The following is a 17,729-nucleotide window of genomic DNA, read 5'->3' as shown; positions in this document are numbered from 1 at the left end:
CTTAACAATGTTATTTGTAAAACCCTCTAGCAAGGTGACATTCTGATTGAGTGTTTGAAATCCTTTAACAAGGTCACTTCTAACAAGGTGAAGATCCTAATAGATCTGAGGGAAATCCCTTAACCGGGTCACATCTAGCAATGTGTTTTGTAATCTTTAACAGGATTTTCTTTTAACCGAGCATACTCCAGAAAAGTATATTTTTTAGTGGGTCCAAAATCCCATAATGGTTTTTCCCTATTTGGGTTTCCATGTTAAATCTAGTGTTATGAGTGTTATGATGTTTATATGTTTTTGAGTTTGCATGTTTAGCAGTTTTGGTTATATAACTGAAGTATATGTTACCGAGGTTGAATCTGATGTCATTATGGAAGATTAAGTTTGTATGATTCACCCCCCCCTCCCTCTCATCTTATTAGCTTGCCATCTGTACTTATCTTTAAGTATCAGAACTATCAGTTGGGTTGATGTGGTTGGTATGTTTGATATGTTGGGTTGAAAGAAGGTTGACATGACTAATGTTGGTTGAACTGAGGTAAGAATGATTTTGTTGAAGAAAGAAGGTTGGCATGTTTGAATGGTCTTACAAGAAGAAGAAGGTTGGTCTAATAATGATTCCCTCGTGGTTATCACTTATCTCATCATTTTCTCTAACCAACCCCTATGGTTGTTAGGACTAGTCATGTCTATCATTTGTTGTTACAAAGTCTTGATCTATTGAGCTAAGGTTTCTATGGATGGTGATGGAATAGGAATGGAAGGGATGAATTCTTCACCTTCCCTACAAAATGCATAACGCTAGACCATGATGTTTGCTTCATTCATTTGGACCTAAGATCACAACATGTAAGATGTTTTCTCCATTTCTTAAATGTTGCAAAAGTTTTGATTCGATGTTGATGTTGATGTTGAAACTTGACTTGTTGAGGGGTTTTGATCTCATTGAAGTTGGTGTTGCAAAGACTTAGCAACAAGCAAAGAAAACAATTTAAACTAAGAAAAGAAAGCACTTGTTTAAAGGACTTTTTCAAATCCTCATGAATGTTGAGATATTTTCCAAGACCCCATTTTGTTTCGATGGTATTTGGACAATTCAATAGCACATCAAGCAAACTCTCCTATTGACAAAAGGTCACAATTATTACCATAGCCCACATCTTGATACTCCATCAGCTCAAACAACCCAGTAACACCCTAGGGTGCGCCCATTTTTTTGCCTTTTTCTAGAAATTGAACCAAAGAAGATTGCTCCTCAATTGGCCCGTTATCCTGGGAGATATATGGTGAATGTCTTGGGGGCGGATTCTTCCCCACCCTTGCACTATGATAATTCAAGTGTCTGGTTACTAACTCAGTTTGACTTCTAGATCCTAAGGTATTTAATCAGGCTTTCATTCGGGTGGGCATAGATCCGACAAATTTAATTGTCTCTATGTCATTCCAGCACCCGTTGCTTACAATTTTCTTGCAAACACATTTATTTTATAGTGGTTCAGAATACTTGGCATTAGTAGTTACCACTTTAGATTGTTCCCCTCTCACCAACCTTAATGGCGCCCTAAGTGTAACTCGGGAGGGCATGCCTGCTAAAAGTTTTATCCTATTGCTGAAATTAAAAGAAAGCATAAAAGAGGTGGGTCTAGCTTTTTGATCACCCAAAAGAGGGGAGAGAATATACCTATCACCTCACAAACATGCAAAACAATATTCTTTTTAACCCCAATTGCAAAATTGTCTAGTCTAAATGGAGATGTTGCTCCATGAAAACATGGTGTTCATTTTATCCCTCATAGCAACTGTGAAAAAGACAACAAATTGTTTGTGGTTTATTTTAAATGCACCAAAATGAAATTTTCTAAGATACCCCTACAAGAAGACTAGAAAGGGTTAGTTGACACATGGTGGGCTCTCCAGCCTAATTTTTTATTTTTATTTTTATTTTTATTTTTATTTTTTAGATGAGAAACTTGCTAAAAATGAAAACTGCCAAAAATAGAAACTTTCCAGAAATGGAAACCTACCAAAAATGAAAAACTTTCTAGAAATGGAAACTTACCAAAAATGGAAACCTACAAAAACATAAACTTTCTAGAAATGGAAACTTGCCAAAACGGAAACTTTCAGAAATGGAAACTTGCCAAAAATGGAAACTTGCCAAAAACAAAAAAATTTCCAAAAATGGGAACTTGCCAAAAATGGAAACCTACCAAAAAACGAAAAAAAATTCAGAAATGGAAACCTACCAAAAATGAAAAATTTACAAAAATGGAAACCTGCCAAAAACAAAATCTTTCCAGAAATGGAAGCCTACAAAAAATGGAAACTTTCCAGAAATGGAAACCTGCCAAAAATGGAAACTTGCAGGCATACACAAAATTTTGAATTGTTAGTTCACGTCAAGTTCACCATTGTTTTCATGCCTGAATGTCATATGTATTAAGCTAATTAGCAAATAAGAAGGAATCACCAATTCTTAACTAATTAACAAACATCAAACATAATCAATGAAAATCAATACAAAATGAGAAATGAATTCAAATAAAGACTCCCTCATCCTGCATCTTTGCTTCCATTGTGCTTCTCCAAATTGTGCTTATAGGTGGCTCTCAAGTGTTGCATTGGGATTCCTGCATAGATTAGACAATTGTTTGAAGACTGTGATTCTAGCTTAAAAATGAGAAAAGGAACTGAATTTATAGATTTTCAACACAAAGGAGGTGATAATTTGAACTCAAGTCCTGATTGATAGGCAACTAAAATTAATTGATCCGTGAACTCAATAGATTGATTTGTTAACAGAATTGATTGGAGAGTGAACTCAATTGATTGGAGAGTGAAATCAATTGATTAACCAGTAGATTGAATAGACTAGTCAGTTAACTAAGTTGATTGATTAGAAGACTAGATTGATTGAGGAGATGCTTGATTAGATGGGTTAGAAGACTGAAATGATTGATTAGTCATAAAAAGTTGATTTTGAATGAAAATGAGAGATTGAGGAGTTAACTGAGTTAACTAATTAATCAACTGATTTGATCAATCAGTTTGATTTCAGCATGTGTTGTAGGATTTTGAAATTGAATTTGATTTTTATTTCTAATTTGGATTTGAATTTGGACTTTTGAATGTTGAAATGCACATGAAATTAACTGAAATTCACATTTGGTGAAATGTTAATTTGGAAGAAATGAAATTAAGTGAAATGATATGAAATTCAAATTTGTGGAATTGGAGGAATAATTAATTAATTTAAATAATTTAAATGAAATAATTTAAATATTAGAAATGAGTTTATTAAATAATAAATATTATTTAACTAAGGAAAATATCATAATTAATTAAATAATTAATATTTGGAAGAAGGTTAACTGATTAAATTGATTTGAGAATAAAAATTGAATAATTAACAATGTTGAATGTGATAATCAAAAGAACTAATTAGTTTAATCAAATAATTAAAGAATTACTTAATTAAATAGATGAATAATTAGTATGTGATCAATGAGACATTTTTAGGTGTCTACAATAGCCATCACCAATTATAGAGATGAAGCCTTTCTATTATTGTGTTAGAATATATAGGTAGGTCACAATTGGTGAAACTCAGGGAATGAGACTAGGTTTCAATTTTTATTTTGTTAGCCTTATTTTGACACCACCAAATTTAAACTTTTTGCATCATAACAACAAGTGACATCAAGAATAAAACCCCTTTGTCAAGTTGTTTTTAGTTAGAAAATATTATTTTCACTTGTTTCTTGCACCAATCATCATACTTCATCTTATTTCAAATGTCATGTTTGATCCAGTCCATGTTAGCTCCTTGCATTAAATTTAGTGTAAGTATTTCAGTCTGAGGAGAAAAATCAGCATCACAATCACCCAATGTAAAACCTGTCACCCAATTGTCCACAAATTTATGATTAATTGATCAAATGTCACAGATTCATTTCTTATTTAAGACTTGCAGAGATGAATGACTAGACATTCCAAAGTTTCTCATCGAGCCTTTTGGTCTCAAGTGCCACAAAACTCCATAGTTTGTATTTTCATTAAACTGCCAAACACAAGTCGTAAAACTATCAGATCTCAAAAACTAGGAGGACTTTGGCTTTGAAACCTTCTTCATTAATTTAGAGATGTCCTCAAAAATATGCTTGTCAAAGTATTTGACATGAAACCTCATCAATACATTAATTATTTTCGTGACAAAGCATGTTGTGATTCAGAGCCGACAATGTGGTGAAAACGAAAAATTTACAAAGCTAATTGCACAAAAAGTTCCCAACATGAAGAGATGCAAAAATAAAACCCCAAAAAAATCAAGATTCAAGAAAACAAGCTGGAAATATTTTTTTGGTGGTGTTGATTGTCAGATTGCCTGGGTCCTCCTGCATTAGACACGTCGAGTAAGTGGAATGTTCCATGATTTCACAAACTCAATAGCATTTGGAGATGCATGGGATGATAATCGAGTGTTTTTTTTTTATATCCAATCTCTGTCCATGGGAGCCTTTCCTCTTCTTCTCTTATTTCCTTCACCAACTTCAACACATTCAACACACAAGCCACCTGCATTGGTGTTGTTCTGTAACTTTGAATAACTTTCCATCACATGTCCACATCTTTTTGGGCTTCTATCTTCTTTTTGTGCTTCTATTTCCTTTCCCTTTATTATGTTGTTGCAATAAACCTGAATTTAATCTTTCCTTTTCTCTTGAAATCTTCACTTGAAATGTTTTTCAATCCCTATGTTCAGTCTCTTCCATTTCATCTATGCATTGTTTTCCAGTACTACAACAAACAATGGAGCTGGATTCTTTCATTTGATTCTCCTTCAACTTCAAAGAATTTAACACATAATTTTGACCATCTTTCAAGATGGTGTACACATTCTTCCTACCATCATAAATGGCCTCCGAATCAAATTATGATGGGCGTCCCAACAACACATGAGAAGAGTTCTCATAGGAATTACATCACACAAAACTTAATCTTTAAAATAACCAATATTTAAATTAATCAAACACTACTCACCTCATATTGTGTTCCTTTTGTAACCAAGAAACTTTGTACAGACTAGGGTTCTTGCACCTTTCAAACCTAGTTTTTCTACCATCTCCTCTGAAACTAGGTTAATCATACTATCACTATCTGTACTATAACATTGTAGTACTTACTTCCAACCTTGCACACAATTTGAAAGAGACTCCTTCTTTGGATGGTTCCTCCTTAGCCACCTTCGGATTCACGAACACTCTCCTCATCATGAGAGATTCACCTTCCTCAAGGTCTTAACCTTTCAAAGATGCATCACTCTCCTCATTCTCTTATTCCAAGTAGTTTCTTGTTGCACTCTTCTTGTTACCTTCTTGTATTTGAGCACACTCATATGCATGATTTCTAGCTTCTTCACACTAAAACATTTAGCAAGGAACCCTCTACCGCTTCTACCATGTCCTCTTATTGGAATCTCCTTTTCTTTTGTGCTTGTCCCACTTCTTTATTCCATTTGGGTTTGGATTCTTCTTCAATCTACTTGTTTTTGTTGTTTCTTTCTTGCCCTTTCTCTGTTGAAATTCTTCCATGACTTCTAGAATTATTTGTTTGTCTCCTCGTCAATTTCTCCTCGACATTAAATGTGTATTGATATGCTTCCTTCACCAAGGTATTTTTCAATATACTCATTTTATCTTGAATATTAAATTGTAAACTATTCACATACCTCAATGTCTTTTCCTTATCAATTTAATGCCTCCCTAGCTTGTATAACTCCTCCATGTAATCTTTTACACTCATATATTTATGTTACAAATTGTGCAACTTCTTCAATAATTCCATTTCATAATCTCTAGGAATGAATTTGTTCTTGAACTTGGTCACCATCTAATTCCACCTCATTATTCTGATTTATGCATTCACTGCCCACTCTATTTGCAATTCCTTCCACCATAATGCAACATTCCTTTTCAATTTTGTTTGGGCTAGCTTTATCCTCTATGGATCATGGATTTCCTCCTTTTAGAATACTCTTCCATCTCTCCTATCCTATCAATCAATTCTTCTATATTTAACGTTCTAGAAAATTTTGGTACATCATGTAGACACCTAAAATTATCATGTTTAATTAAATAAATAATTTTTTTTACTTAATTACTTTATCCTAAATCTTCTATTAATTATATAGATTCTTATTTATTTAATTAATTCATGTAGCCTCTTCTAGATCTTTTCTCATTTAAATAAATATTTTTATTTATTGAAATTATCTTTTCCTAAATTAAATAAATATTTTATTTATTTAATTGGTCCCACTTCCTTTATTAATTAAATAAATCTTTATTTGTTTAATTTAATTTGTTATCTTTTTCTCTTCATGACACGGGTCATTTATCTCTTAATTTTCTTCTGCCTACCCTTTAATCCTAGCTGACCATTTATTTCTTTCACCTCTTAATCTTATCCCTCCATTTTCTAAAGCATCTTCTATATAAGAGGATTCTTTCTTTCTTTCTAACACCTAATTTGATTATCAAGTCTTCTTGCGATCAAGTGACTTCACAACCACAATCCATTCTTTGTTGAGCTCTTGTGCACATGCAAAATCTGAGAGCAAATATATCAAACAAGATCAATGGAGATTAAAACTCTACTTGACATGTGAATGGTATTATTGTTCAATTTGTTGATTTGCATGTTCTTAGGTATCTTCATTGGTGTATGGTGAATGTTTTATTGTAGGACTAAGATTTATTGTGTTTGGATTTTTGTGGTTTCACAATAGTTTGTCATCATCTTTTTTCACCGTATACACATCCGTTTTGTTACTCTTCGTGATTCTTGAAAGAGCCGTCAAAATTATTTCTTCTCCAACATCCCCAATCTGTTCATCTTCTCTTATTTTCTCTTCCATATCGCTTTCTTCTAATGTCATGTGATATTTGGGTACATGCACCAATCTGTGGTACCAAAATGGGGTCTTAAGATGCCACTTTTTTCAAAAATTAGAAAAACCTAAACTTCAACAAGAAATGGAAGATAGTTATGCTCAAAATTTGAAAATGTAATATCAACAAGATTTGTAGTGTTCCAAATCTACTTCCTAAACTACCAATTTATTTTGAAAATGGTGAAGATTAAGGGCTTCAAAAAGGGGGAGCACACAAAGTGGTCCCATTTTCTACAAAAATACATAACAGAGCATCTGGTGTGCTCCCCCTAAAATGTGAACTTTTTTTAGACTTTCAAAATTCACTACAATGAGAAGTTAGCCAAATAGTTTATACTAATTTTTTTTGGCTAATTTTTTAATAATTTTTGAAGTGGACATATCCTAAAAAATAGAAATTTGAGTGTGCTCCCCCTAAAATTATTGAAAACTAATAAAAAATCAAAGCTTTTTTAAGTACATGTAGAATGGATTCCAGTTTCTAAAAATGTAATTTGTTTCAAAATTCAATGAGTGAGTAAAAAACTATACCCAAAATAGCACATTTTGATTTTAACAAAAAAAAAAAAGCATACTAACAAAAGAAATTAAAGATGAAAATCTTTCAAAAATTAAAACATGAAAAAAATTATATGGTTAAATAGCTAAGAGGGAGCTTAATGTCAATATGGTATTTATTTGCATTGAAACATGTGCAAACTTGGAGAGCACAACAAAAAAATATTTGAATTTTTTTTCCTTTTCATAAAAACAACTCATTGGCATCAAACGATCATCCACCTAAGGAAAATCTAACACAAAGGGTTGGTATTTACTAATGAAAAACATTTGGTGAGCACCAAATATAGCGCTTGGTGCTTTCCAAATGAAAAATGCATTTTTTAAATCTAGCAAGTGCCAAATTAGATGCTCATCAAATGTGAAAAATACAAATTTTTCATTAGGTAAGGGTTGAATTCAACACTTGCCAGATGTTTTGCATTGGAAAATTGCATCTCTCTCTCTCTCTCTCTCTCTCTCTCTCTCTCTCTCTCTCTCTCTCTCTCTCTCTCTCTCTCTCTCTCTCTCTCTCTCTCTCTCTCTCTCTCTCTCTCTCTCTCTCTCTCCAACTTCAATTAAATGTTTCAAACTCAAATCAAAATCAATCTCCCAACAAGAATATATACATGAAATATAACATTTAAGTATAAGTCACATTACAATATGTTTTTGTCTTTTCATATACTATAAGTTATATTTCATGTATATATTGGTAGGATGTTTGATAGTGGTTTTATATCTCTACTTGAGTTATAATGTAGATTTGAGATTTTATAATATCGTATAAATTTTTTATATCATCAAATTTCAATAATTAGCATATGCCCTTATTAGAGTTCTCTCATTCTCTCTATCTCCCTCTTTACCTCACTAACTTTTCCTTGCTTTCTCATAACCCACCCCTATCACCCCCTCTATCTCTCTCACCTCTATCTTTTCCCCCTAGGTCCCTCACCCCTCTCTCCCAAGCTCTAGGTTTTTCACCTCTATATCCATCCCCTCTCTAGATATTTCTCTCCCTCTCCACCTCTCTCCCTACCTCCTTACCCCTCTTTCTCTATTTGTGAACATATCTCTCTCCCTCACCTCTCTACATTTCCCCTCTCTATATACCTTAGTCACTCCTTGTCTACCTCTCCCTCCCTCCTTATCCCTCTCTTTATCTTTGTTTTTCTCTCTCTCATTTTATCTCTCCCTCCCTTCTCTTGGTCATTACATCTCCTCCCTTGTATAGGGTTTAGTGAATAGGGTGTAGGATACAAGGTTAAAGGTAGAGGGTTTAGGGTTGAGGTTATTGGTACAGGGTTTAGGGTACAATATTGATGATATAGGGTTTAGAGTACATATAATTGAGGGTATATTTCCCATATTGATACTTCCATCTATCTCTCTCTTTCCCTCTCTCCTCTCTCGCTTCTCTTTAGGTCTCTACCTCCCTTGCATCCTCTCTCTCTCTCTCTCTATCTCCCCCTCCATCCTTAACCCCATATCTATCCCCCTCCCTCACTCTCTTATTCTCTCTCCCCTCTCTAGGTTTCTCCATCTCTCCCTCTCCACTTTTATATTTCTTCATCCATGTCTTATTACCCACCTCACTCTATCCCCCTCTTTCTATCTCACCCCTCTCTTCCCATCTAGTTCTCTCACCTCTCTCCCCCACTAGGTATCTCAACTCTCTACTACCCCCTCTCTAGTTCTCTCCTTCCATTTCCACCTCTCTCTCCATCCCCACTACCCATCTCCCTTTGTTAACTCTCTCCTCTTCTCTCTCTTCCCTCTAGGTCCCTTGCTCCGTCCATCCCTTCTTACTCCTCTCTATCTTGTTTTTTTTTCTCTCCTCTACTCCCTCCCTCCCCTCTTTATATGGTATAGATTTTATGGTATAGGTTTGAGGGTATAGAGTGTTGAAGATATTGGTATAGGGTTTAAGGTACAAGATTGATGGTACAAGGTTAAGGGTACATATGGTTGAGGGTATTGCCCATGTTGATACTTATATATCTATCTCTCCCTCTCTTTCTTCTCTCTCTCACCTCTCTCTCTCCTCTAAAGGTCTCTCTATCCTTTTATTCATCTCTATGTCCCCTCCCTCCCCCACTCTTTGTTATTCTCTCTTCCTTTTTTATTCTCTCTCTCCATTGTCTAGTTCATCACCTAAACCTCCCACCCTCTCTCTCCCCTCTCTAGGTTTCTCCCTCCCTTCCTCTCTACCTATCTACCTCTACATCCTTATCTTATTAACCAACTCTATCTATCACACCCATCTCTTTCACCATCTAGGTCTTTCACCTTTCTCTCACCCTCTAGATCTCCCACCTATCTATATATCCCATATCTAGTTCTCCCCCTCCCTCTCCACCTCTCTCTCCCTCACCCCTTACCCCTATCTCTTTATAAACTCTCTCCTCCTCTCTCTCCCCTCACCTCTATATCTCCTCCTTCCCTAGGCCTCTCACAACCTCCATGTCTACCTCTCCATCTCTCTCTCTCTCTCTCTCTCTCTCTCTCTCTCTCTCTCTCTCTCTCTCTCTCCTCTCTCTCTCTCTCTCTCTCTCTCTCTCTCTCTCTCTCTCTCTCTCTCTCTCTCTCTCTCTCTCTCTCTCTCTCTCTCTCTCTCCTCTCTCTCTCTCTCTCTCTCTCTCTCTTTGTTCTTATGTATCTCCTCTTCTCCCTCCCTCCCCTCTCTAGGTCTCTCCCTCCATTTCTTCCCCTCTCCCTCTCTATCTCCTTCCTCCTTAGCCCGATCTCTCTTCCTTCCCCATTGACTCTTATTCTCTCTCTCCATTGTCTACGTCATCACCTTTCCCTCTCACCATCTCTCTCTCTCCCCTCTCTAGGTATCTTATCTCCCTCCCTCCCTCTCCACCTCTTTATATCCCCCTCCATATATCTCACCCTTCTTTCTCCCCATCTAGGTAACTTACCTATCTCTCACCCTCTAGGTATCTTAGATCTATATCTACCCCCCTCTCTAGTACTCTTCCTCCCTCTCCAACTCTTTGTTGTCTCCTTATCCCTCTCACTTTATGAACTCTCTCCTCCTCTTCTCTCTCTCCCCTCACCTCTCTATCTCCTCCTTCCCTAGGTCTCTCACTCTCTCCATGTCTACCTCTCCCTCCATCCCTTCTTACTCATCTCTCTCTCTCTCTCTCTCTCTCTCTCTCTCTCTCTCTCTCTCTCTCTCTCTCTCTCTCTCTCTCTCTCTCTCTCTCTCTCTCTCTCTCTCTCTCTCTCTCTCTCTCTCTCTCTCTCTATCCTCTTGTCCATCCCCTTTGTAGGACATCCCCTCCCTTTCTCCCTCTCTCTATATCTCCCCCTCCCTCCTTAAACCCCCATCTCATCTCTCTCTCCCCCTCTAGGTATCTCACCTCTCTTCCTATTTATCTATTCTCTCCCTAGGTTTCCCGCTCACTTCATGTCTACCTCTTCCTCCATCTCTTCTTACTCTTGTATCTCTCTTTGTTATTTTTTCTCCAATTTTCTTCCTACCTCCCCACTTTAGGTCTCTTCCTCCTTGTCTTCCTCTCTCCCTCTCTATCTCCCCCTCCATACTTACCCCCATATCTATCTCTCCTCCACACTCTTATTTTGTCTCTCCATTGTCTAAGCCATCACCTCTCTCTCTCTCTCTCTCTCTCTCTCTCTCTCTCCCCTTTCTAGGTTTCTCCCTCTCCATATCTCCATCCATGTATCACTACCCACTTCTTTATACCCCCCTCACATCTCTAGGTCTCTCTTACCCTCTCTACCTCACCTTTCCTCTTTACCCCATCTCTATCCCTGCATACCCCCCTCTATCTTCTCTCTCCATCTCTTGTTGTTTCTCTCCCTTATCTCAATCACTACCTCTCCCTCCCACCCTTTCTCTCCCCCCTCTCTAGTTCTCTCCCTCCATCCCTCTTTAACTCTCCACCTCTCCATCCCCATCTAGTTACCCACCTCTCTCTCCTCCTCTATTTCTCACTCTCTAGGATTATCACCTCTCTCCCTAGGCCCTAGGTCTCTCACCTCTGTAGCTCCCCCCTCTCTATTTATTTCCATCCCTCTCACTTTATTCTCTTTCTTCCTCACCTCTCTACCTCTCCCCTCTCTAGGTCTCAATCACTCCTTACGTACATCTCCTTCCCTCCCTCCCTCCCTCTTTATCCCTCTTTATATTTGTTCTCTCTCTTCTTCTTTCTCCCTCCCCTCTTTATGTCATCACCTCTTTCCTCTTTTATCCCCCCTATCTATTTGAACTCTCTTTCTCCCCATCTATTTCTCTAACCTCTCTCCCCCCTCTAGGTTTATCACCTTTTTATATATCCCCTCTCTAGTTCTCTCCCTCCCCTGTACCACTCTCCCTTTATGAACTCTCATTCTCTTCTCTCTCTCTCTCTCCCATCACCTCTCTATCTCCTTCTTCCCTATTTCTCTTACTCCCTCCTCCCTATTATATAAACCCTATACAATATAAAATGGAAGGAGAGGTAGTGGCCTATACAGAAGAGGGAGGGAGAATAGGAGAGACAAAAGGACAAAGAAAGAGGAGTAGGAACAAATGGAAAGGTATACATGGAGGGAGTGAGGGGTCTAGGGAAGGATGAGATAGAGAAGTTAGGGGAGAGAGAGAAGAGTATAAAGTTCATAAAGGGAGAATGGTAACTTGGTATGGGTGATGACCTAGAGAGGGGAGTGAAATAGAAGATGAGAGAGAGAATAATAAAGAGAGAGGGATAAGGAGGGAGAGGTAGAGAGGTGAGGTATAGAGATAAAAAAAAATGAGAGGTAAATTTACAAATGGAGAAAGAGAGGTAAGGAGGCAGAGTGAGAGGTGGAGAGAGTGGGAAATAAATAGAGAGAAGAGAGATATAAAGGTGATATACCTAGAGCCTATGGAGAGAAGGGTGATAGACTTGGGCGAGAGATAGATATGAGAGAGATAAAGGGGAAGAGAGAGGTGAGTAATGAGATTGGGAAGGAGAGGTAGAGAGGCAAAGATAAAGGGAGGGAGAGATCTAGGAATGTGGGGAGAAAGAGAGGGGTGAGGAAGATAGGGATAGAGATGGGGGTAAGGAGGGAAGGTGAGGTAGATAGGGAGAGAGTGTGGGAGAGACCTAGAGAGGTGAGAGAGAGAAGAGCGGGAGAGAGATATGGGTCTAGAGTTTGGGGGAGATAAAGAGATGAGGGGGGGGAGAAAATTGAAGAAGAGAGTTCATAAAGGGATAGTGGTAAGGGGTGATGGAGAGAGAGGTGGGAAGGGAGGGAGAGAACTAGAGAGGGGATAGATAGAGAGGTGGGATATCTAGAGGGTGAGAGAAAGGTGACAAACCTAGATGGGGAGAGAGAGGGTTGAGATAGATAGGGTGATAGAGAGAGGTGGCTAATGAGACATGGATGGAGAGGTATAGAGGTGGAGAGGTAGGAAGGTATAAAATTAGAGAGAGAGAGAGAGAGGTGATGACCTAGACAATGGAGAGAGAGAATAAGAGAGGGAGAGAGTATTTGAGAGAGTGGGGGAGGGAGATAGATATCAAGGTAAGGAGGGAGAGAGAGATAGGAGGGAGAGACCTAGAGTGGGGAGAGAGAGGTAAGAGAGAGAGTGAGAGGGGAAGATAGAGAGAGGTATCAATATGGGCAATATCCTCAACCTTATGTACCCTATTGGGTGAAATTTTTTAAATTGGGGAAGTTTACAAAATTGTGGTTTCAGCATTGTGTGAGAGATTGAACCTCTCCTAATAGTAAGGGAAAACTCCCTCTTTTCTTACTGCACTCTCTATTTGAAACACAAATTTAACTATGAATCCTATTCTAAACTTGGGCGGTAAATCATCCTATTCTCTCTTTAGAATAGATGTTATTCTCTCCTCTTTTAAAGAATTTAAAATGTTAAGCAGTAATGATTTATATAACTTAAAAGTTACAATGAAATAACTTAGATCATGTGAATGAAAAATACCAATAAAGAAGTAAAGCTTCTATGAAGGCTCAAAGTCACCCATTGCTTCTCAGGGACAAGAAAATGGTGTTCAAGCTCAAATTCTTGTAGCCACTATAATCCTATCAACCTTTTATAAATAACTCTTGTAACCCACAATATCTACTATGATAACAAATAAAAGCACAAAGTCTCTATTTTTATATCCTATTACAATTTCTATAATATTTCCTCAAAAATAATAAAATGAAGCTCAAAGTCTTCAAATCACCACTTCCTTACCAGGATAACAAAGAAAAGGCACAAAGTCTTTGAAATACTATCTTAGTACAATTCAGCTAAATTTTTTCTCAAAATAACAAGATGAAGCTAAAAGTATTCAAATTGTTACCTCTTGCACAAATTACTATTTCTATTTAACAAGAGGTGAAATGTAACACAAAGTTTACAAACCAACACTTATTCTACTCTTTAATGTTTTCTCAACACAATGCTTTTATTTGATCACAATAAGATTTAATCACAAGAATGACGTAAGAGCACTCTCACCATAAATCACAATGAATCCAACACAAAGTTTGAATGCAAAAAGTTTATTCTTATTTGATCAAATTTGCAAAACAACAATATGAACTCAAAGCTCCACTTTTGTTCTTCACTTCGATAGAGTTTCATTGCATAAGATTAAAGATTATTATAATTACAATGAGAAACCTCAAATATATATGTGAGGTACAATGAGATAATCTAGGAAAACTATGAATAAATCAAACAAGATTCCTATTTGACTTAGAACTCGTGCATATTCTAGATGCAAAAGTATATATACAAAATGACACTTGAAGTGTCGAATTCTAACTGCAAAATGACACTACTAGAAATGCATAAAAATGACTAGGTGTCTAGAGCCACATTTTGTTTCCAACATCCTTCACCTATGGAGTATTCATGTCCTTGTTTGGTATCCCATACTTTAAAATTAGCAGGTCCTTGTATATGGAATCTAATTTCTAAAATGGAATTGCAAGAATGGATTTGAATAATTCCCAAAGTTAGACAAAAAAGACCAAAAATTGCCAATTGAGGTTTAAGAAGTGCATTTCAGACTTATAAGTTTAATTTGCACTTGAGAGATCAAAAATATAAAATGGTGTAAATCAAGCTTGAAGTCCGATTTGGACCTAGGAAGATCAAATAGTGATAAATTGTGGCAATATGGCTTATAAGCCCAATTTACACCTTTCTCAAAGCAAAGGGAAAGGAAAAATACATTTTGATGTATGTTGGGGTTATAAACCCGACATGCATCATGGGAAGGAACCATGGTGTATGGCGGGGTTATACCCCCAACATGCACCATGTGAAAGCACTTGGCAAAATCATAAAAGAAAATGATGTGAGTCGGCGTTATAACCTGAACATACATCGTGATGGGGAGACTTGGTGTACATGAAGGTTGTAACCCCAATTTACACCATTTTGCTTGTGTTTTGAAGTTGGTGTAAGGTGGGGTTATAACCCTGACTTACACCCAAAGGGAAGAACTTGGTGTAAGTCTGGGTCGTAACCCTGCCTTACACCAAAAACAAGTGTGACTTAGATTTTTCAACCTTAGGTGTAGTTTGGGTTTATAAACTCGATTTGGACCGGACCTTAAAAATTTTGAAGGGAAGTGAAATTTGGGTTCGTAACCCTTATTTACACTTATATGAACAAAAGATGTGTAATTCGGGTTTGTGAACTCGATTTACACCAAAACACAAAAGCTAACTTAAAAAGGTCCAAAAAAGGACTAGAATCTCCGAATCAAGAATCGAGGGCCTAAAGCACACACAAGGGGGAATAAAGACTAACTCAAAAATTGTGCTTATAGCTCATGAGATACAAATTGAACAAAATTTGTAGGGGTTTTCCTATTTTTGTGATAACCAAAAATGAGGACAACAACTAGCTCTGACTAGGGAACTTCAAGTTCGATCTCTAGAATGATTGAAGGGAGAAGAATCTAGAACTCTAAGTGCCCTTATCATCCATTGGGCTACAGATTCAAGCAACAAAAGACATAAAAGACAAAAAGGATGATAAGACTTAACTAAATTAGCCTACTAAGACAAGACTCAACTGTGTGCAACTACACTTATTGAAAAGGGAAACTAACCTAGCCTAAAGACTAACCAACAACAAGAACTTCTTCAAATGAATCCATTAACTGGTGCTCCAAAGTAGTTGTCTTTCTTTAGCAAAGTGCCATGTTTGACATGATCATAGACCACCAGGTGTAGATGAAGCATGAACAATAGTACAATGAGATGATGTACTGCTTCTTGGAAGAAATGAACAAATTCACCTACTTCCTCAAATTGATCATATGTATATCTACTACAAAGTGGATCAATAAATTTTGATTGTTCTTTCTCAACTGCAAATGCATTCTTGATTCCATGTTCATATGTGTCCTCATGATTCGGTTCAAGGTTGAATTTTGACATCTTGTTAGATTCCAACCAAGCTAGATGTCTTATAAGAAATCCCCTTGATATGATAAACTCTGAGCTCTTCTTTCCTGCTACGCCTTTGTCAATTGATTCCTCAACCACAACCTCATGTTGAGTGGAATGAGTTTCCTCATGTGATCCAAGTTAAAACATGGTTGCATAGCTTGCTTCATCATGTTGTTCACAAACTTTGGATTTGGAAGAATTGCCATCAAGACTTAAGAAAAAATCCTCTATTATGCTTGTGAAAAGGTGTTCATCAAGTTCCTTATTATCTTCCAAAGTTAGACAAAAAAGACCAAAAATTGCCAATTGAGGTTTAAGAAGTGCACTTCAGACTTATAAATTTGATTTTCACTTGAGAGATAAAAAATATACAATGGTGTAAATTAGGCTTGAAGTCCGATTTGGACCTAGGAAGATCAAATAGCGATAAATTGTGGCAATCGGGCTTATAAGCCCAATTTACACCTTTCTCAAAGCAAAGGGAAAGGAAAACTACATTTTGGTGTATGTTGGGGTTATAACCCAGACATGCATCATGGAAAGGAACCATGGTGTATGGCGGGGTTATACCCCCAACATGCACCATGTGAAAGTACTTGGGAAAATTATAAACGAAAATGATGTGAGTCTGTGTTATAACCTGAACATACACCGTGACAGGGAGACTTGGTGTACATCAAGGTTGTAACCCTAATATATACCGTTTTGCTTGTGCTTTGATGTTGGTGTAAGTTGGGTTTATAACCCCGACTTACACCCAAAGGGAAGGACTTGGTGTAAGTTGGGGTCGTAACCCTGCCTTACACCAAAAACAGGTGTGACTTAGTTTTTTCAACCTTCGGTATAGTTTGGGTTTATAAACCCGATTTGGGGCGGACCTTAAAATTTTTGAAGGGAAGTGTAATTTGGATTTGTAACCCTGATTTACACTTATGTGAACAAAAGAGGTTTAATTCGGGTTTGTGAACTCGATTTACACCAAAACACAAAAGCTAACTTTAAAAGGTCCAAAAAAGGACTACAATCTCTGAATCAAGAATCGAGGGCCTAAAGCATGCATAAGGGGGAATGAAGACTACCTCAAAAATTGTGCTTATGGCTCATGAGATACAAATTGGACAAAATTTGTAGTGGTTGTCCTATTTTTGTGATAGCCAAAAACGAGGACAACAACTTGCTCTAACTAGGGAACTTCGGGTTCGATCACTAGAACGATTGAAGGGAGAAGATTCTAGAACTCTAAGTGCCCTTATCATCCATTGGGCTACAGAGTCAAGCAACAAAAGACATAAAAGACAAAAAAGATGATAAGACTTAACTAAAAATATCCTATTGAGACAAGAATCAACTGTGTGCAACTACACTTATTGAAAAGGGAAACTAACCTAGCCTAAAGACTAACCAACAACAAGAACTTCTTCAAATGAATCTGTTAACTGGTACTCCAAAGTAGTTGTCTTTCTTTAGCAAGGTGCCATGTTTGACATGATCATATACCACCAAGTGTAGATGAAGCATGAACAATAGTACAATGAGATGATGTACTGCTTCTTGGAAGAAATGAACAAATTCACCTACTTCCTCAAATTAATCATATGTATTGCTACTACAAAGTGGATCAATAAATTTTGATTGTTCCTGCTCAACTGGAAATGCATTCTTGATTCCATGTTTATATGTGTCCTCATGCTTCGGTTCAAGTGTGAATTTTGACATCTTGTTAGGTTCCAACCAAGCTAGATGTCTTATAGGAAATCCCCTTGATATGACAAACTCTAAGCTCTTCTTTCCTGCTACGCCTTTGTCAATTGATTCCTCG

This window comes from Cryptomeria japonica, chromosome 7 (assembly GCF_030272615.1).
Source record: "Cryptomeria japonica chromosome 7, Sugi_1.0, whole genome shotgun sequence".
NCBI lineage: Eukaryota > Viridiplantae > Streptophyta > Pinopsida > Cupressales > Cupressaceae > Cryptomeria > Cryptomeria japonica.
Note: the sequence above shows the minus strand (reverse complement) of the source record.